We start from the raw sequence: 22802 nt of genomic DNA on the forward strand, positions 1-22802 counted from the left end.
AAGTTTCTTTTTTTATTTGATTATGTGGTGTTTTGTTTTCTGTTTGTTCTCTGTTTTATCATTTTCTGTTTTCTTACTCTTGCTTGCCTTTGGGTTTCTTGAACACATTTTTAGAACTCCGCTTTCATTTGTCTCTAGCGTATCTGAGTCTACGTCTTTGCATAGCTCTTTGGTAGTTGCTTTTGGTTTTACGTTATACGCACAGAACTCATTACAATTTACCATGTCATTTTTCACCAGTTTGAGTAAAATGTAGAGACTTTATCTCTCTTTATACCCTTTGACCTTTTCTCATTTTTAATATAATTATCTTAAACATTCCCTCTAAGGACATTAAGAATCACATAAGACAATACTGTAGTTTTCACTTCAAATATTAAACATAATGTAGAAAACTCAAGAGGTGAACGAAAGATGCTTATGTGTATCCATTTGTTTATTCTTTCAATTGTTCTATCTTCCTTTCTGATGTTCCAAGATTCTTTTTTATCATTCCTATTCTGTTTAGTCATTCTTTTAAGGTAAGTCTGCTGCCAACAAATTCTGAGTCTCCTCCACCTGAGAATGTCTTGGTTTTCTCTTCATTTCGGAAGAAAATTTTCACATGATAGAATCTGACTTGGAAGTCTCTTCTTTTAGTACTTGAAAAACGTCATGCCACCTCCTTCTGATGGAACGTCCACTGTCATTCAAATAATTTTTCTCCTAAGGTAAGATGCCATTTCTCTCTTGCTGATTTTAAGATCTCTTCTTGTTCTTTAGCTTTTACAACTTAGACTACGACGGGTGTTGGTGTGGCTGTGTTTGGGTTTATCTGTTTGGGCTCACTCAGCTTCTTGAATCTGTAGGTTTATGTTTTTTGACAGGTTCAGGAAATTTTAAACCATTACTTCATCAAACAGTTTTTCAGCCCCATGCTCTTTCTCTTCTTCTTCTGGGATGCCAATGACATGAATGGTATATCCTTTGTTAAAATTCCGCAAGTCCTTGAGCCTCTCTTCATTTTTTTTTCCCATCTGTTTTCTGTCTGTTGCTCAGACTGAGAGAGACAAGACTGACAGAAGCTTTCATTCTTGGCAGAGTTGTTAGAAGAAGAGGTATCTACTGTAGACAAATAAAAGGCGAAAGAAGGCAAATTTTCATCTCCTAAGCGTGGGTTTGACTGATGTATTAAAAATGTGAGGTGGCTCAGCCAGTGTGAGTCTGCTGTTACCCGCCAATGCCCTCCTACTGGCCGTCCTTCTCTGAGTGCACCAGGTTAGCAGGCTGGAGATTGCGGGCAGGATAATACAGTCAAGAGATCAGATAGTAAACAAATCAACAGAAGAGATCAAGTGGATCCTAACAGAAGGCAGAAGAAAAACAGAGAAACATGGAAGGAATGGGACAAATAGAAACACATACTGAGATGGTGCACTTCCAGCATCATCATAAGAGCAATTAGTCTAAAAGAATGAAACACTCCTACTGAAAGGCAGAGATCATCAGACTGGATGAAAAAGCTGGACACAAATGTATGCTGTTTATGAGAAACACACTTTAAATAAAAAGATACAAATAGTTCCAACGTGAAAGAGTGGAAAACAATATTCCATGCAAACTCTAAGCATAAGAAGATAGGAGTAGCAAGACCAACACCAGGCAGCCTAGGCTTTAAGACAAAGAGTATTATAAGAAATAACGAGGTGCATTTCATAATGATGACAGTGTTCATTCATCAAGAAGAATGAGCAATCCTAAAGAGGTATGTACCTAAAAAAACTTTAAATGAATGAAACAAAAATTTACAAAACCAAAAAGAAAAAAGGATGAACTCAAAAAAATAGTTGAAGATTTAAAAACTCTGTCCCAATAATGGATAGAACAGGTAAACAAAAAATGACAATACTTTCAACTGACTTGATCCTTTGAAGTTTATACAACACTACAAACAATGATGGTAGGATGCATTTTTACTTCAAGGGTTCACGGAATATTAACTTTACCATGGGTTATATAACAACTCTCAATAAATTTCAAAATATGGAATTCACAAAGAATATTCTCTGGCCACAGTGAATTAAGTTAGAAATAAATTACAATATTATATTAAGAAACGCAGCAATAGGCTTTAAAATAGCCTATATGCCAAAGGAGAACTCACAAGAGGAACTATAAAATATTTTAGTCTCAATAATAAACAAAGCCCATCAAAATCTGGGGACACAGGTAGAACAGTGCTTAGAAAGAAAATAGAGCTTTAAAGGCTTATTTTAAGGAAGAAGAGCGATTCAAAGCTTCCACTTTAAGAAGCTAAAAAAATGAGCAGATTAAATCCAAGTAGATAGAAGAAAAAAGTAATAAAACCAGAAATCAATGGAATAGAAAATGTAAATTTTGAAAAAGTATTTTACAACACATTAGGTATTGAAAATATTATAAAATCGATTAACTCTCAGCAAGACTGATGAAGATAAATAAAAAATGCAAATTACAAACATCAGAAAATACAAAAGCAAATTTCCAGAAATCATGTAGCCTTTAAACAACAATAGGATAATACTATAAAAAATTGTGACAGCAAATTATAAAAACTTTAATGAAATGGGCAATGTCTTTGAAAGTAAACATTTATCAAAACTGATTCAAGAAAGAACAGAAAAATCTGAATATCTCTACCTATTAAAGAAATTGAATTCATAATCACAAAACCTTCCCACAGAAGTCCAAGCCTGAACGGCTTCATTGGTAGATTCTATCCAAAATGCAATATACAAGAAATAATATCAAGCTTAGCCAAATTCTTCAGAAAATATAACACCCCCCCAACTAGTTTTATGCAACCAGAATACCCTTGATACCAAAACTGGAAATGAATATTATAAGAAAAGTCACAAGCAGGTAGGCAACAATTCTTACCAAATCATTAGCAAATTGAAAGAAGCTCTGTGTATTACATCATGAACAGATGGCTTTTAACCACAAAGTGCAAGGTTTTTTAGCTATCAATTCTCCCCAACATGATCTATAAATTCAAAGCACTGTCAATCACAATCTTTGCAGATTTTTCTGAGAAGTTGACAAGATGGATCTAGAGCGTATATGGATGTGCATGGAGAAGAGTTGCAAAATGACAGGACGTGTGTTCCTATCATAGTCACAGTGTGTGGTATTGTTGTAGGGATGGGCGTATAGGTCAGTGGAACAGAGTAGAGTCAAGACATAGAACCACATGTGTATGGTCAACCGATTTTTAACAAAAGCACCGAGGTAATTCAACAGAAATAGTGAGGTCTTTGAAACAAATGGTGCCAGACTACTAGGTACGTATATGGAATAAAACATTAACCTTGACACTTAACTCATTTCATAGATTAAAAAAACCATTTTTGAGCCAGACCTGATGGCCTAATGGTTAAAGTTTGGCACGCTCCGCTTCAGCAACCCAGGTTCCTGGGCGGAGAACCACGTCACTTGTCTGTCAGTTGTCATGCCATGGTGGTGGCTCACGTAGAAGAGCTAGAAGGACTTACAACTAGACACAACTATGTACTATACAACTATTTGGGAGGAAAAAAAAAGACAGGAAGATTGGTAACAGATGTTAGCTCTGGGCAAATCTTTCCCAGCAAAAAAAGAAAAAAAAATTGAATTGATCAGAGACTTAAACGTATATTAGAGAACCATAAGGTTTCCAGAAAAACACAACACGACTTTGGTTTAGGCAAACATTTCTAGGATACACACACTATACACATGCACACACAAATAACTATTAAAATGGATAATTTTATCTTCATCAAAATTAAGAATTTCTGCTCTTCACCCCTAAGAAAGGAATAGACAATCCACAGACTCAGGAAAAAATATCTGTAATGCGTTTATCTGACCAAGACTGGTATTCAGAATATCTAAACAACTCCTACAGATCAATAAAAGAAAACCCAATAAACAGAAAATGGGCAAATGACTTGAACAAGACTTTGCAAGATGCACAATAGTCAATAAGTAAAGGACAAGGTAGAAGTTAAACCACAATGAAATATTATCTCATACTTACTAGGATGGCTGAAGTCAAAATTATGGGCAATCCCAAATGTGGATCAGGATGTGGAACAAGCAGAATTCTCATGTATTGCTCTGGGGATGGTCAGTTATTTTAGAAACTGTGTGACAGTTTCCTCTCAAGTTGAACATTCATCTCCCCTAAGACCTTGGAATCCCACTCCTAGACATTTATTCAAGAAGAATGAAAAAGTATGTCCAGAAAAAGACTTGAATGGATAGATTCTTGACTCACAGAAGCCTTTATTCACAATAGCCTCAAACTGGAAAGAACATAAATGTTCGTAAACAGGGGAGGAGTTGGTAAGCCAATTGTAGTATTTCCATACAATGGAACACATATTAGTAATAAAAAGGGATACCAGTACTAACACACGCAATCACATGAATGAATTTCCAAACATTATGATAAGCCAAGGAGCCAAGCACAAAAGAGATCATATTGCATGAGTCTGTTTTACGAAGCACTACAAAAAGCAGAACTAATTCATGCTGATGAAATCTGATTCAGTGGTTGCTTCTGGAGGAGGGTATTGAATGGAAAAGAGCATGAGAAATCTTTTTGACTTGATAGAAGTGTTCTGTATTTTGTTTTCTGTGGTGTGCATATTTGTCAAAACCAACCAAATGAAACATTTATGATCTGTGTGTTTTATTGCGTATGTCATATCTAAATAAACAATAAACTAAGAAGAAATAATTTAACTGGCTTTTACATACAAGGAGTTTACATTCCCACGGTGGCAACAGGGAAGCACTCAAACGGTTAGAATTCAGCCCAGCATGGTAGCTCTACAAGAGAGTGAGGGCCATGAGTTCCATTGTCTTTGGATCTGAAGCTCAGATCAGTTGCCCCAACCTCGATGTTTGTGCTAGCTTACCCACACAAGGGGGTAGGACTCAGATCTTTCTGCTGAGCTTCCAGACTGGTTTCATTGTAATTATGCTCAAAATGCAATGAAATACATTAAAATACTAATAATGTAGTAGAACTCTTAGGCTGGAGTTTTCTAGAATCACACATATTCAGTTTACCATCCTTACACATCTATGCATTATCTGTTTCACTTCATTCTCGTTTTGTTTCATTTGTAACAAATAAGGATGGCAATAGCAAAAACTCAAGAGGTTCTTTTTTGACTTACAGATGTTTTCACTCTTACAAAGCAGTGGTTGTCAACCAGGGGTGATTTTGCCATACTGGGGACTTTTGGCAATATCTGGGGACATTTTTTGGTCGTCACAACTGGGGTTAAGGGATGTGTGCTACTGGCATCCCGTGGGGAGAGGCCAGGGATACTGCAAAATATCCTAAAACACAAGACTCCCCCCCAACAAGGAATTATCTGCTCTAAAATGCCAATGGCCCTATATTTTCCCCTGACGAGTTCTGGTATTGTTCTTTAAGATTCAAAGTTGTTACTTTCTAGAGGCTTAATTTTTAAACATCTATTAATCTGCAGTTGACTTTACATATTTAACTCTTTAATTTATCTGCATAGAAAGTTGTGATCATTAAGAGATAAGGACTTAAACTGCTTTTTCCTTCCATGGGCAACCAATTGCTGTGATGCTATTTCTCATGTGAGCCTCTTTGTCTCATTGATTTGTGATGGCAAGTTTTTAATAAAGATTGAATTATTACATTGTAGGGTCTGTTTCAGGGCTATTCTATCCCTTTTTTAAAAAAGTTACTTGTATCACAGTTTAAAAAAATGTACCACTTTTTTAAATGTTTTAATTTTTCGTGATGAATTGGTTACTCCTTATGTCTTCGAACGGGATGCCAACACCATGAAAGTCGGGACTGATTATTGACTTTTTGTATCCTGCTATGTAGCTTGCAATTATCAGATGTTAAATTGTTTAAAAGATCTTTCCCAAAATTTTCTTAACATTTTGCCTTTTACTTTTTCCAGGTAACTTTTAAAATTTTGTCATATACCACTATCAAGAATTAACACAAAGCCAAAGATTTTAGGAATTCAATAGATGAATGTTTTTGTATACCAGCCTTAAAACTTGTGCAGGATTTATGACCACATCTAAAATGCTTGCAAACATTTATCCTAAGTACTTTGAACACTTTCCCTCTGAGAGTTTATCCATTGCTGAGGAAACATTTTTTTCTTGTAGTTAATACAAGGCTAATTCAGCTTCTATCTAAGTGATTGTTAATTGTTATTATTAAACTCCAAATAAATGCTGTAATTAGATTTGATTATGAAGTAAATTGAAAATATTCCTATCTGGCTTTATTGATAAAGTCTTTCAGGTGGATGCCCTTTGTTTTGCTTTTGAAACTCCCTACATTTTCAAATCATATGCATACAGGAAGAAATTCTCAAGCAATTAATTGGAGAAATATACCTCAAAGGAGAATTTGCATGCAAGTGGGATAAACTGTTCCCCAAACTCATTATGGAATGTGGATATCTCTTTTAACTTTTCTACTTAATTATTAGTGTCTCCAGGATCTAGTTCCCCCGTGAATTTTCCCCTGAACCCAAAACCCTGCCTCCATTTTACAGACGTGTCAAGAACCGTATCATCAATCTGCAGGTGCTGTGTCTCATTCTGCCACCAGGTGCTGCTGTTTAAATGGATAATTTTTTTCAGGGCTTTGCCATTTTCTCCTTACTCCAGGTTCTTCAGATCGACTATAAAATGGATCCTGAGGACATGTGAACCCACTCTCTTAGTGGTAAGCTTGGCCAAGCGTACACCCATTTGAGATCCAAAATCTACACATCTTCTTTGATTAGCTCTTTAATTTTATATACCCGCAGTGTTGGGCTGGGAGAGAATTCAACATGGTCCATTTGTTAATCTAATAGTTAACAATCTAGTTAACCTAATGGTCTCAGATTAACTGTCCCCTTTGGGACAGTCATCAATACCCAACAGGTGGGGCAGCATTTCTTTTAATCCATCAAAACACAAAGAGTCTAGTTACTTCCCTCTCTGCAAACGATACAAGTATGGGCAAGCTTTCCCAGGGAGGTCCAAAAGTCATCTGTGCTCTTAAGGAAGACAGCCCCCAGTGATGCTAAGCAGCTCCACTCCTAACCTGGAGGTAGAAGTTAACGTTAGCGATTCAGGGTGAATGCTTACCTCTCTCACACCAGGAGCAGCTCTGCCAGCTGCTCTTCCTGACAAGAAGGAAAACATGGGCCAGTGTCTTTCTCCCGTAAGGTGCACCTGTTAAACACGGTGTGTCCCACACTGTTCACGTTTCTATGGAAATGCAACAAAGGAATCTGAACCAGTGTAGAATTTTGCAGCTAGAAGGGATAAAGACACTCTTTGCAGAGTGTTCATATAAAGAAAGGAGACATGATGTGGCACAGCTCAGTTGTGGAATTAAACCAAGACCAACCAGATGAGAACAGGCAAAGCTGCTTATTCAGAGCCTGCTGTAGCTCAGGAGTCTGCCACCCTCACTGTGCTTGGCTGAGTCTCCACGGCGGGCGGAGGCGTGGGAAACATTTATGGTGGAAAGAGGGAAGGCTGCAGGTATTTCTGGGGTGCCCTGATGGGAGGCTGTGGGCCCAAGTAGGCTGGGGGGCGGGGTGGGTAACTAGAAGTACAGAGAGATTAGTTAGGATGTGTATTTGGCTTTCCACAGCTGGTCCTAAGTTGGAAGAGGGGACAAAATTCAGGAAGCTGTCAGTTATCAAGTCCTGGGCATTTGGGGCAACTGTCACAGGGTTTATTATTGGGCTTCATGGTCTGGTTGCTGGAGACCGAGGTCTGACTTCCTTCACGTCTGATTTACAGCAGCCGTCTCCGAGGCTGGGGACCTTAGAGGATGGGCTGGATCCTGGCCTGGTGACCACAGAGGACAGGCTGGCTTCTGAGCTGGCTGCAGCAGTTCAGCTCTTGCGTATGGTCTGACCATCATCTGTTTGTATATTCAGTCTCTCAAAGTACTACCGTCTTAGTAAACAACAGAAATTTTAAAAGGTGGCTTATACATGATCTCTCGAGAAAAAGCTAAATCATTATTATTTTGATTACGTTTTGCCTTTTACCTTTAAAAACAGTCTTTTCATCTTGGGAATCAATTCTAGGAAAACATTAATACTAAAATCGTATAAATTGCATTTAATCACAGAAATGAATAGCACCCAACACTTAGATAATCAGTCTTTTTTACAAGCCAATTAATGGTTGAAGGAACAAAGAGCATAATCAACTCTTCCCGCTTCGAGGGATTTTTTTCTCTGCTGATCGGCTTTTGATGACAACATTTCCATATACCTTTCAATCACTACTATTCACATGTTACACAATGACCTGGCCAGTAGGATAATAATAATTGAAAAGGCATTTGAACTTAACTGCTACATTTTGAAGACTTTAATAACTTTACCTTAAAACCAATATACAAAAGAATCTAAGGTGATTTCCAACAGAGAAAACTTGTAAAGCGAAGGCTTTTGTTGTCCAGTCCCTCCTAACAGGAGGCAGGAGGGGGCTGGGGGCGTGAGAACCACAGACAGTGGCACCTCTAATAGGACTGCGTGTGGTGGAGCTCACAGAAAGCAGAGCTCACTCGTCCACAGCTGCCACCGTGAAACAGAAGGAGAGAGGCAATCTTCAAGGTGCCCATTAGTGGAAATGACTTCCAATCACCGTGACTACAGTGGGATTGGAATGGGGAGTCTTGAGATGAGATCCTCTCTGGTCTTCAGCCCCAGGCTCCCAGAACCACTTCTGCCAGGCTGGACGCCTCTTTCGTGCTTTCAAAAATAATGCGATTTGAATTTCATCATGTCTGATGCCCTTTGGTTGGTTAGTTTGTTTTTCCTTCCCACACACACGAAATGTCTTTGCTATTGTTTCTCACGCCTTGCATACACAGGCTGGCTTTTGTTCTGATAAAGATTCAGCAGTCATTACGCATTCCTGAATATGTGCTCTCTCTCCTTCTTCTCGTTACTCTGGGCAAGACATAAGCATGCCCTTGAACTAAATCATTGCTTCATTGACTGTTTAGGTCCAATGGTTATCAGTGCCATATAAACGTACAGGAATTACCCGACTACGTTTTTACCTTTTCCCTGGGAAAACACCTGGCGAATCCTTTCCCACTTCAGCGTGCTCTCATGGACCAGTGTGGTGGTGGGGACCAGGGCACGGCCGAATTTAGGGCTCAGTAGCTGTGCTTGTCACTGTTATGCCACATCCACAGGATACTGTCCATACTTAGGATCCATAACAAATGCTAGGTCCCAATTTGGGACAAGCCAGGATTAGGGAGTCATTTGCTTTTATGAGTTCGGGATATGGACACGTTGGTCCCGGGTGCAACCATAATATCTTCAGTGAGAAGTCATCATCCATGCTGTCGGTTCTGTCCTCCCATTTCCACACCCTCCATATCCTCCAAGAGGGCTGCCTCAGGCATTTATCCTTCAGATTTTTTCTTTTTAATTTTTATATTAGGTGCATCGGGATTCATTCTTTCAAGAACTACTCTAGATAATCAATGATGGAGATAATCAATCACTTCACCTGGTTAAGACTCAATTTAGGATTTATTTGCTAATTTTTCACTAGCTAATTCTTGAAATTACTCAGATTAACGTTTGCAAGAGACAAATTCAGGCAACTGTCTCTATCTGGAACGTCATGGCAGATGCTAACTTTCTTTAAAGACATTTATCCCCAGAGTGCCATTTATTTTATGTTTCTGCAGTGTCCAGAAGCCGTATGAATTGAGTTCACCACATTTCTCCATTATATGTATTTCCATCTTGGATATAAACTAACTGAATGTGGACTTTTAAAAGTCTCCAGGGAAATCAAAAGAAGGTGGAGACCAGAACTTCAAATTTGCCATGTGCCTTTGTCCTTTGGGTATTTTCCCAGAAATGCCTCCTTTTTCAGGGGAGCACTCAGAGCTGGTGAGAGCACTGTGGTACATGGCATGTTAGAAAGGGGATGGTCCTGAAGGTAAGACCCCCTGAGGTGTGTTAATTGTGCAAGATGAATTCCTGCCTCCCTCTCAGGACTCGTGAATAAGACGGTCAGGAATGTGATGTGATGTGCCCTGCACTAGTTATTGGAGCCGATGACTGGTTCTGAAATACGCCATGCCCACGTCAACCCTCAGGATTTTGCTCACATTTTCCTTGAGAAGCGTAAGCTGCATCCTGCCCTCCTTATCTGCCCGTGCTCTTCCAGATAAAAGTTCATGTAAGGAAAGCTATTTTTAGGTAAACCATTCTATATTTCCACTTCCTTGGGAAATTTTTCACTCATCTCTGACCCAACAATATGTATTGGGTGCCTGTGATGTGTCAGACATATTTCCAGGCCCCGAAGATAAAAAGGTGGGTGACAGAAATGACCTCTTTCCCCGTGGAACATATAGTTTGATGGAGGAAAAACAAGCACAAATTTACAAATCGTTATAATTTCTATGAAAGAAAGGACAAGATGCCGAGAGAACACAGAAGGGGAAATGACATAATTTAGATGAGGGAGTTGGAAGTGACCTTGGAGGAAGTGGCATTGAAACAGAGGCATGCAGGGTGAGTAAGAGTTAGCCAGAGCCTGTGTGTGGAAGAACACTCCAGCAGAGGAAACAGACGGTCAGAGGAAGAGTTTGGTGCAATCCAGAGATTTAAACAAGAGGCATAGGGTCTGTGATGGGAGCGTAGCGAGCATGGAAGACAATGGTGTAATCTGTTCTCAGAGAGGTCGGGGGAGGTCAGATAGCATGATGTCTCATGATACGTGTTAAGGGGCTTGCAATGCATGAAAATGAAAAAAAACACTGCAGGATTTAAGCAGTAGTGTGATATTATCCTGTTTGTGCTATAAACCTTTCCTTTTAAAAGGATATTCCAGCAGCTGGTGGAAAATAGACTGCATGTTTGCAAGGGTGGAAGGTAGAGAGGTGACGAGCCCTTCCAGGGGAACCATGACAGGCTGCCATGGTGGCAGTGGTGAGGGAGGAGAAAGGACAAACTGGAGAAGAGTTTTGAAGGAGAAACAAGAGAGAGATGGATCTGAAATGGAGGGTGTGAGGACGCAGAGCTCGGTGAGGATGTGAAGGCACCAACACAGATAGGCGTGCCACTGGCCAAGACAGCCAGACTTGGAGGAAGAAGGGGGATGAGGGGTTTCATTTTAAACTCACTCATTGGTCATTATTGTGTGTGTTTATTTTGTGCTGTTGCTGTTCTGTTTTGCTTTGCTTTGTTCTGTCTTGATGCCAGGCTTGGCGTAGGCATTGACAATTCAAAGACGACGAATAGAGTCCAGTCTTTGGCGTGAAGGAGTTTTTGATCTAAAGTCAATCCAAAGACTTTAGAGCTAAGAGAGGAGTAGAAACAAATAAAGGAACTCTGCTCCCAGCCAGAACGGGACCACAGTGGAGAGAGGCTGGTTGGTGGTTGAGACAGGACTCTGGACCCAGATGGAGGGGGTGGAAATCCAGCTTTCTATCTCCTCTCCGGGTGAACACAGGCAAACCATTAGTATCGCTGGGTCTGATTACTCAAGTGTAAAATGGAAATAATGTTTGTGAAGAATGCATTGGTACTTGTAAACCACATAACATGGTATTTTGAACAAAATCAGCATCTAGTCAAGGTTAACTCCCACTACTATGATATAAGCAGAATGACATGGGGACCCAGGAGGATGGAAAGTAGCATCAGTTGGGCACATCTTCTAAGACCATGGTTAGCTGACACCATCTGCACCACAAGCACCTTTTCTGCTATTCTGACTTCTGTTATTGCTATTATTCTCCTTGTGAAACTTTTGTCAATAGTCTTTGCACATATTTTCTCTACTTCCATTGCTCCTCCATTTATGTTTTCATTTTTAGTGATATTTATGAGTTTATGGTTTGCGGCTTATAGCCGCAAAATTTTTGTAAGCTTTTTGAGGTCAAATCCTATGTCATGTGTCTCCCAGTTGGCTCTGACAGCAGAAATGTCTTACTCATAGGAGGTATTCAGGAAACAGCCTTTCATTGATTAGCCCTGAACAGAACAATTCTCCCAGGAGCAATCAGTCAGTAATTTCCCCTGTCTTATACAAGCATAAACTTAGCAATATTGATGCAAGATATCTTTCCCTTTTAAACAAGGGAATGCTAAAATGAAAAAAATCCCTGCACAGGAATCATGTTTCTGAGATCTGATAGAAATGGTTGTAGAAACACCAGCAACTGATCAGGAAATAATTTGATCATTGGGTTCACTGACTAGAAAAGAATTGCCATTGATAACTAAATGTTTATTTTTCTTGTGATTTTAACACCTAGTTTCAGCTCCTATGCATGGATTTGAAATTAAATCTGTGACCATTAAATCTCACCTTTATAGAAAGTTATTGCAGTGTGATTGGAAACGAAAGGAAATGAGAGACTGGCAGTCTGTCAAAGATAGGTTCTTTCATACCCGTCTTGGTTGAGTACTGTGACACCTGGGTTCTAAAGTGGCTGGCTCACAAATCTGTTAGGAGACCTTGAAAAGATCCTGCCCAGAAAAAAATATTAAATGATATGAGAATACTCTTCAAGGAACCTCTTAAAGAGCAGCAAAGATGTTATCGACTTTTGCAGTTTTTATAGTAACAAACCCTGTCTAACTTACTGCCATTGAACCTGTTGGCAACAAAATGGGAAAAACACATGAGGATATTTGATATTTCCATCTTTTCAGAAAATAGTCTCAGGAAAGGAATCATCATAAGTCAATATATGGAATATGCCTAACACTCGCATACGCTCAATTCAATTTTTTTTCACTTTTAGGAAAACAACAACAATAACTTGAGTTCTTATTCTCAAGTGTGCTCTTTATAGTGTATCTCCACTATTTCTTGCTAGTTCCCCTCTTCTGATTTATTTTTACTGCCAGATCTCTATTTCAAACCTTGAATATCTTGCATTGACTGCTGCTCATCCCTGGTTTCCCACAGCAGAAAGTACCTTCTCTCTCCCAGGAAGGCCCATCCCAGCTGGCAAAGACCCGTGTTCCCTTCCACACGATCAACCTGCATACGTGTTGGCCTTCCTTACGTAAGGTAGGGAGGCTGGACTGACTCATGATACATGGCACACGACACATTATTTTATCTTACCTGCTCTAACACAAAGAATACTGGATGAACATTGTTTGAGTAAATTAATGGATACATTTTCAAACTATTCACATACAAAATAACAATGCATGATAAAGCGCAAAGAGCTTTTGGACTTAAGAGAAGCAGTGATTAAAGGAAAAGACTTTAGAAGAAAATATAGAGACTATAAATATTAAGTAATTCTTATTGTTTTTATTTCAATAATAGTGTTTTCAGTGTACTGTAGGAAGAATTCTGGAACAATAATTGCAGTCATTAATAACATTCAGAGATAACAAATCCTAAAATTCTAAAATTTATTCCTACAAGCTTCTTTCTCTCTCTTAAAAAACAGTTATTATACTATTTATACTGTTTTTAACCTATTTTTTTCACTTAATTCTACCCAAAGAACCATTTACTTTCTCACTACCAAGCTTCCTCTTTGTACAAACATAAAAATAGGGTATAAATCATATTAGTAAGAACATGCTGAGGTATTGTGAGGTAGATTAACACGCCTACGTTGGGCACCATTGGAACCTGACAGGACCCTTCGGTCTTTTTGCATTCACACACTCTCATCTGGCCTTCTCAGCATCCTGTACAGCATGTCATCCACACCCTTTTATTTAGCTGGCATTCCATGAATATTGAGTGACATTACAAAGGGAATAAGGAACTTCATTATTTGCCAGCTTGCTCCATAGCTGCCATTTTGCATGTGGTATTTAATATGGTTTTCACAGCAATCACATCAGCAGCAAAAATGAAGCGTCCACAAATGGACTTAAGGGGAAATAAATCCATGTCTCTTTTAGCTGCTAGAGGTCAAATACAGACAAACCATTTGCTAAATCCTCAGAGCACATGTATAAGCAGGCTCAAACACCCAAGAGAATACCTCAGAAAGTTTTACAATAAAAGAAGGATGGAGGGCTGTCCTGGTGGTACAGTGGTTAAGTTTGCATGTTCCACTTCAGCCGCCTGAGGTTCACCGGTTCAGATCCTGGGTGAGGACCCAGCACCACTCATCAAGGCATGCTGTGGCAGCAACCCACATAAAATAGAGGAAGATGGGCACGGATGTAAGCCCAGGGCCAGTCTTCCTTAGCAAAAAGAGGAGGATTGGCAGCAAATGTTAGCTCAGGGCTAATCTTCCTCAAAAAAAAAAAAAAAAAAACAGAAAAAAATAAAAAAGTAAAAGGCAGGTGGTACCAACCCAGAGCAACAGTTCTCAGATGTCCTGGTCTCAGAAGCCTTTAACAGAAGTAAAAAATCATTGAGGATCCAAAATAACTTCAGAGTATGTGGGTTAAATCCATGATAAATCCATTGTATATGAACATAAATAACATATCTTTATGAAAAATAACTGCTTTATCACTTTATAACATCTTGATGCAAAGCGTGAACTCAGACCGGTCACGACATTCTGGATTTCACCAGTCATCCTTGATTCACATTGACAGTGATCAAAACATCACAGAGGATTGTCCATAGTGAAGGGGCAAATCATCCCAAAGTCAGTTAAAATCTCTAGCTGATACCCTGGAGGAAGAGGTGATTGTACCTGCCACACTCTTGAGGAGAAGTATCTCAGTATCTCCCTATTACGGTTGGCCGAGGTCAGGCATCTCATTCTCCCAGCACCTGCTGGACTTGGACTGAGGATGCGATTGCACAAACTCAGTGACACTTGTTCTCCACATGTCACAATCGACGTTAACCTATGGGCGAGGTGGCAAAAATAATAGCAAATACTAAGGTAAGGCACACAATGCATCAAGCACCGTTCTAAGTGCCCCCCATACGTTCATTTCTTTTATCCCAACCAAAACCATGTGAATTACACACTTTTATTGTCTGAACTCTCACAGGGGGCACAAAAAGGCTGAGTAACTTACCCCGAGTCACACAGCTAGGAAGCGGTGGATCTTGAGTCTGAACCCAGGAAATCTGACTCTTGATTCTTTGTTCTAAAAATCTGCATTGGCAGGAAATATGCGCGAAGCAGATATCCGAGTTTCACCCCTCAGTGGTTCTTCATATTTAGTACAAATCAGATCTGGAAACTCATTCCAAGAAGAAAGAAGAGTTATAATGCAATTTGTACAAGAAAAGAGATGATATAATATACAGCTCACTTTAGTAAGGATGATTTTGAAAAAAAAAAAATCTTTTGGTAAACAACCAAAGTCCATCAAACAGTTCTCTTAAGAAAAACATACACCAAAGAACAAACAAAAAAGATGTAAGAAAACACTGTAATTTTCAGCTAAAATATGTTTTATTTCAGTGATCACAAAGAGAAAATTTATAAGTATGATACGACTTATTATATCACAATAAAATAACATAGAACAACATTTCTTGAAGTGGGGTTTTGAAACTTGCCATTGACATAATAAATACTTATATAATTTTTTATGAGCCAGCAGCCACATAATTTTCATAGCATATTTATCTTTATCCTTTTTCTTATCTTAATTTTTTCTTTGCTTAAAATTATGAAGAAATAGTTTTAGCTGTTTCTTCCTTTACACATCTGAATTGATTTAAACTGTGCTAACTTTGGAATAGACATTTGCATTTATTTTGATTTCCAAATATGACCGGAAAGAAAGGTAATGGGCTTATACTGTCAGCCTTTCCAGCAATTCTCTTTCACTAACTGGTGCCCACAGACATAAGATGGCATTTTAAAGAGTTGAAAGCACATTCGTCTAAATATTGAGAAGCTTTTTGTCAATATCCAGTCTCTTTTGAGAAATATGTACTAAAATCATGTATTTTCACAGTTGGAAAATCTCCAGCACCATCCTGACCCACAACCAGAGACTCAATGCCAGTAGCAGCTGAAGGGGCTCATCTTTTCCCCTCCTCCACCCCCAGTATAATCCTTGCTACCCTACCAGCATTACTATAACCAAGGGGAACCTTATGGAAAACAAATCCTGCAGAAAGATGGAAGGCGCCCTCCACTGTGTGCGGCTGTGGGGCAGCCCTGCGTGATCTAACAAGCGGAAGCGTGTGCTCTATGGGACAACTCTGTAGGGACAAGCCTGAAGAGCAGGCTGGCAGAGCCATATTTTCCAAACCCACTGGCCATTTCTCTAAATTCCTGTCAAATAGTCTAGAACCTTCAGAAATATCCAAGCCAAAAAGCACTACTGAATGCTTGAGCTTAGGGTACCAACAGAGCATGAAAAATATCCATCATTCTTAATACATATTCTAGAAAAATGTCCCAGTAGTCAACTAGAATAAAACTAGAATTCTGCTAAGCACATTTAGAAGTCTTTCTTATTCTGTTTTTATTTGGAGCAGCAAATGTAGGATTAGGGAATGGAACCATAATTGGAAAGTGCCATAATATATTTGTTGCTCATGCTTCTAAAGGTCTTAGTTTGGCCTTATGCCATGAATAGGATATTTGGTTATATTATTGATTTCCCAATAACAGAGTATCTCATAGATATTATGCAAAGAATTCAGATAATGTTACTTTTATTATTTTTATTATTAATATTCTTTTTTGATTCATTCCATCATGAAAACTGGTGATGTTAGGACATCTACCAAGCACATGACACATTATCATTGGAGTTAAATATCAGAATAGAAGGAAAATGTTAAGAGCTCCAAAACACATATACCCACTTTGTATTCTCATTTATAACACTCTTTATATATTCACTGTTGCTCTTAAATCTATAACTATAATATGTATGTATTTGTTTGCATAATATGTGTGTATAATGTGTGTGTATGTTTAATGAAAGAACCAAAGAGAAAGTCACATTTTGAGCCATTGTTTTGAATGAATTCTGATGTAATACATCGTGGTCTATGAGTGTGCTGAGGACTGATAGAAAACAACAGCAAAATGTAAACGGCAGAAATATGCAAGCTGCACACGTCTGCGTCTCTGAGCACAGACACCTCCTCTGTGGCATCACGTGTGGAGAAGAAAAGGCCCAGGAAAGGTTGCAGCTCAGGCTGTAGAAGACGAAGCCTGCGAAAGAATATCAGAGATGGAGCAGGTTCAGAGGGCCAAGCATGATGCCCAGTAAAACCACACTCCGTCCAGACAGAGCAGAGAAGGACGAATGCAGGACTTGAAGATGGCGGTCGAGAGGTGTCAGGTGCAGGCACGCTGGCCAAGGAAAGTCATGCACACCTAAGTTTTTCTCCCTATGACATTCCTAGGTGAGTATTCACTCATTTGTTATTTCTTTCTTCTTTACATATACATAAATATGTAGAATATTACAAATAGATAAGGTCTACTTGTAGCTAAAAATGGACCTCTCAAATACATTCATTAATCTACATTGTAACCACAAATAAAGCGGTTTCAGAAAATTTAAGATTTTTATCTTTCTTCAATATAATTTGCGAGGGCTGGCCCTGTGGCCGAGTGGTTAAGTTCACACACTCTGCTTCAGCAGCCCAGGGTTTTGCTGGTTCAGATCCTGGGCATGGACATGGCACCGCTCATTAAGTCATGCTGAGGTGGCATCCCACATATCACAACTGGAAGGACCTACAACTAGAATATACAACTACATACTAGGGGGCTTTGGGGAGAAGAAGAAAGAAAAAAGAAGATTGGCAACAGATATTAGCTCAGATGCCAATCTTAAAAAAAAAAAAAGATAATTTGGAAAAAAATGTAATGTTCTTATGTTCTTTCTGGTCACCATAATGCCAGCCTGAAAGTGTTTGATGTGCCTTCTGCAAGTTTCCTCTAATAGAGCAATGAAAACTCATGTGTGCACACGCACATGCACATACACACGTACACAGAGTTCTGGCTTGTGGCCAACGGCATGTCTGCTGAGAACAAACAGAAAAGCCAGATAGTTTATAAAAATAAAACGCACCTTTGGAGGCAATGAGATCTTTGAGGGCAACCAGGTCTTGAGGGCCAAAGTCGAAAAAGAGAGCTGTGCCAAGGTGAATTTGTGTTATGAACCTGCTTTCCACGTTGGCCTCTTGCAGATGCGCGGCTCTGTGTAAGAGGCTTCAGAGACAAGGATACATCGGCAGAGCTCCGGGAAATTTACTGGGGTGGAGAAGTAAGTTTGGAGTTTGGGATCCGCAAGGCTACCAGGACTTGGCTGTGAGGAGGGAGGGGCAGAGCAGTGAGCGTAGCCTACTGGTTTGGAATTTCAGGCAAGTCGTGAATATTTCAGCTGCCCTGAGCTGGTACAGCCACAGCAGAGCTCCTGGCATTCTCAAAAAGCTGGGAGGACCTTGTGTTCGTTCAGAAACCAGGAAGGATCTGGGACTCTGGTAACAGTGGGTGCTCTCAGGCAGAAGCCCAGATACGTAAGACGGAATGAAGATTATCTGAGTAAACACAGAGGAATCTATAAACGAATATTGATGACACAAATTAATATTGGCATTAGATTTTTAGAATTTAAATAAATGCCAGTAATATAACATGTGTATATATCACTAACAAGCTAATAAAAGGAAAAATGGAAATCAAAAGAAGAAAATTAACTCGGGCGGGCCTGGTGGTGTAGTGGTTAAGCTCGTACACTCTGCTTCAGTGACCTGGGGTTCACAGGTTTGGAGCCCAGGTGTGGACCTGGCACCACTCCTCAAGCCATGCTGTGGCTGCATCCCACATAAAATAGAGGAAGACAGGCACAGATGTCAGCTCAGTGATAATCTTCCTCAAGCAAAAAGAGGAAGATTGACAACAGATGTTAGCTCAGCGACAATCTTTCTCACACGCACACACAAAAATTTCTATTGCAAAAGAAGAAAGAACAGAAAAAGAATTTAAAACAGGTGAAACAAATAGGAAAAGAAATGAAGTAAGACCATAAATATAAACCAAATATGCCAATAACTATATTTAATGTAAATAGATTAAACTATCCAAATAAAAGTCAAAGATTGTCAGGGTGAATTAAAATACAAAAGTCAGTTCTGTGCTACTGACAAGCAACATGCCTTAAATACAAGAGCAGAGCAAGTTAAAAATAAAAGTATCAAAAAATACCACGTGAGCTCTAAACAAAACAAGATGTTCTTGCTTTATTAATATCAGACTGCAAGGCAGGAACCATTTCAGAAGATTGAGAAGGACGTTTCATGATAAGAAAGTCAAGCCACTAGGAAAATGTCACAATTTTAGATGTATACACGTACATATACATATACACATCTTACCATAGCTTCAATATATGTAAAGCAAAGTTGACAAACCGAAAGAAAGAAAAAATAGACAATCTATAAACGTAGTGGGAGACTTTTATACAACTCTGTCAATAACCAATAAAACAAGCAGATAAATTTTCAATAAGATATACATGATCTGAAAAAAATCATTAAAATTTTGACCTAATTTATATTATGTGTACAAGTCTATTTGTATACATATATATATATGACACGCTGAAATTGACAACATTTCTGCTGTGCCATGAGTAGTAAAGTTCTTTGTCTCTGTTCCAGGAGTCTCATGTCTTCTACCAGCTCCCATGAAACTCCGGAGTGGTGACTTTTTAGCAGAGTAAAGTCTCAGGCCCGTCATGGTTCTTGACAAGGATATGACTGACATTGGCTAACAGGGTATTAGACAATCTAAATAGTCCAAGAACTTTGATATAAATTGAAAAAGCTTTTGCAAAAAATATAATTTTTACCTGCAATATGGTTATTTGCTTTCCAACCCCCAGTCCTACTTACTACATCTGACAGACCAAATGCGTTTCTGTCAGAGAAAGGTCTCAAGGGAATTCCTCTGCTCATAATACTTGTCCTCTTTGTCATGTGACTTTGCAGTATCTCCCACTAGAGTAGAGTGTATTTTTCCACCCTGTTTATGTTGGACTTGGCCATGTAATTTGGTTTGGTCAATGTAAATGGACAGAAGCTACACATGCCAGTTTCCAATCAAGGCTTTAAGAGGTATTGTATACTTTGTTTGTGTCTCCTGTTCTTTGAACCCCTGCATTAAAAAAGCAGGTAGTTGCTAGCCTGTGAACTAAGTAAACCCACCTCGACTTCTGGAGCCAAGCCTAGTGGATCAAGCTGAGCACAGGAGTTACATCTGACTTAAAGACTCATTTAAGAAAATAAACATTTGTAGTTGTAAGTCATTGATATTCTGGAGATGTTTTGGAAGCAGCAAACAGTAATAGAGCTTCTCTGTGCTCCTAAAATTCCAAGGGCGTCCTAGAGCCTGAAGAGTGAAGATCCTAAGACTTATGCTCAGTGTACTCTATAATTTTGCACTACCTGTCTTTTCAGTTTTATGTTTTTCAATTCCCTTTCGTTAACCTCAGCTTTTACTAAGACTACTCTATAATTTAGTCCATGGGTGATTACAACCTAAAATATCTTTACTTAGCTAGGTCCCACGTCCCTTTCCTTATAGCATGCTCCATAAAAGTCTTTCCATTCCAACAGCCTATCTCCTTCTTGATAGACCTTCTTATTAATTTTACTCTAATCATAATTCATATCTTTAAATCTACCAATACAAGATTTAATATCACAGTCTACCTCATAAAAAGGCTGTCTTCATAAATGCCTCTAAAGTCATCGGTGACAGGAATTTTCCTCTTTTCATGCTAGAACATTTGGTGGCACATTACCATCATGTTTTACACATAGTGGCAAGCTCACCAAATTGGAGTGAATTGCTGAGGAAAAGTATAATGGAAAATATGGTGCAGAAGCAAATAGCATGGAACACAAATAAGGGGGCTTGAGTAAACAATTAACCCTCCCTGAATGGGACTTGTTCTAATTTTTCTCAGAATTAGTCATAAACAGAAGGTGGAAACTGATCACGACAGATTAGTCCTCTGCTATAGTCAAGAAAGCCAGAATCCGGAGCTGAGGCAGATGTGGAGTCAAGAGCTAGGAGACTTGTACAGAATCATCCCCAGTAACCAACAGCTACACACTGGGCGTACTGGGCAGTTATTGTCTGTACATCTAACATCTAGTCCCAAGTTAGGACTCTGGTGCCCCAGCCAACTCCCCTCCACTGGGCAACATGAAAGAAAGATTTCTCAAAAGGGCAACCCTTCATCTGCCCCAGGTCCTAATATTGCGAGTTCTATGTTTTGTTGAAGAAAGGACAATTTACCCCATTTGATTAGCACCAGAGCAAAACTCCTTATGTTTTAAAAAATCCTAAAAATATACTCAGTTTGTTCAAATTTTAGAATTGTGATGAACTAAAGAATAGCTTTTCTGGCACTCACTTTCTAGCAGTTGGTCCTCTCAGTGTCCAATTGATGGCCGTGGAACTGCCACATTCCTGTAATATGACCCACTCCTTGCTTCAGCGGGTTACTCTGGATGTGGGAGGATGGGTCTGAGACAGGTTATTCTCTTTGCTCCTGGGTGATTAGATCTTAGAACTTGTGAGGTATTTCCAATACCAATTATTTTCCATCACACATGCTGTAAACCAGAAAAGAGCTGGTCAGTGAGAGAGATCAACAACATTGAACAGAAACTCACAGAGATGGAAGGAGGGTAAGTCAGTTGCGAGGTTCCACGCATGCTCCAGCTTCATCGCTGCCATTAGCGTCCCTAAGACAACTTCATAGCCTTGCTGTAAACACATCTTTCCCTTGAGTTTGTACCAATTAAGTTTCTTGTGACTTTCAACCAAAAAAGTCCTACGTTTTCAAACATATTGAAATAATACATTTTCAGAGCTGGCCATTCATTCCGTAGATTTAAGCAATTATTCAGGAGATCATAGCATTGTAGGCAGAAAAGATTTTGCCAAAAAAACATTCCTTTTCTCTGGAAATATTCTTGTTCAATATATGCAGACAGACTTTTGGCACTTGATTTTGCCCATGTAGGATTCATGAACTGACGGCAAAGGGCGGTTGATATCCTGTAGGAAAATATTCAGAATTCCAAAAAGACGAAAAAAAGTGTTACAGGTGCACGCAGCCCTTTCAACCACATTGACATTGAGATGAAAGACAGTTCTGTATAGGTTGAAAATATACACGGGTAGATTGAATGAGAATATTCTAATGAAGCGGCAGTAACGAGGCATTATCAGCATGTTTAGTTGTTCATTTGACATTTCTTTGTCTCTGACCCTCGTTACTAAAAGTGGACAGACCATGCTTGATCCTGGACCTGAGCTCTCAGGAGAGTCATCTACAGCTGCAGACATTTAATGGTGCCTTGCCTTACATTTGGGAGGAAGAGTAAACCCAGGAGAGCGTATGCTTTCCTTTTGTTCAAAATGCAGCGATGGGATAATTTTGTAATGACAATAAGACTTTCCTTTGCATCCAACTGCATGCAACCCCTCTATATGGACTTTATTTTACTTCCAGTTCATCTGTAGCCTCTTTCGTAACCACACACATTTGTATATTTATTGCCATTCTCTTACAGGTGTGAGGAATAAACTCCCAACGTTTTAAGTTGCTGTGATTCTAAAGTTGATCTATCTTAGCAGCCAGCATTATCATCACTAATACATATCAAACGTGTTTGTATCCAGTGACCTTCAGCCTTTTTCTGTGACACACACACACATGCGTGCGCGCGCATACACACACACACACAGTTTTGAAAGTCTTCACTGAATACTTACTCTTTGTTGAGTACTTGGTAAAATAAGATGTGGAGACTACCTTGTAGAGCTC

The 22802-nt window shown here is 39.1% G+C and overlaps 1 long non-coding RNA gene across 1 annotated transcript; it reads left to right on the plus strand.

Moving 5' to 3' along the window:
• Positions 1-506: 506 nt before the first annotated feature.
• LOC138921012 (uncharacterized) lies at positions 507-8956 on the plus strand. The gene is made up of 3 exons (XR_011433140.1): positions 507-710; positions 6691-6748; positions 7825-8956. It is a non-coding gene; the product is annotated as an uncharacterized lncRNA (long non-coding RNA).
• The last annotated feature ends 13846 nt before the right edge of the window (positions 8957-22802 follow it).

The sequence above is a fragment of the Equus caballus genome, chromosome 27, assembly GCF_041296265.1.
Source record: "Equus caballus isolate H_3958 breed thoroughbred chromosome 27, TB-T2T, whole genome shotgun sequence".
NCBI lineage: Eukaryota > Metazoa > Chordata > Mammalia > Perissodactyla > Equidae > Equus > Equus caballus.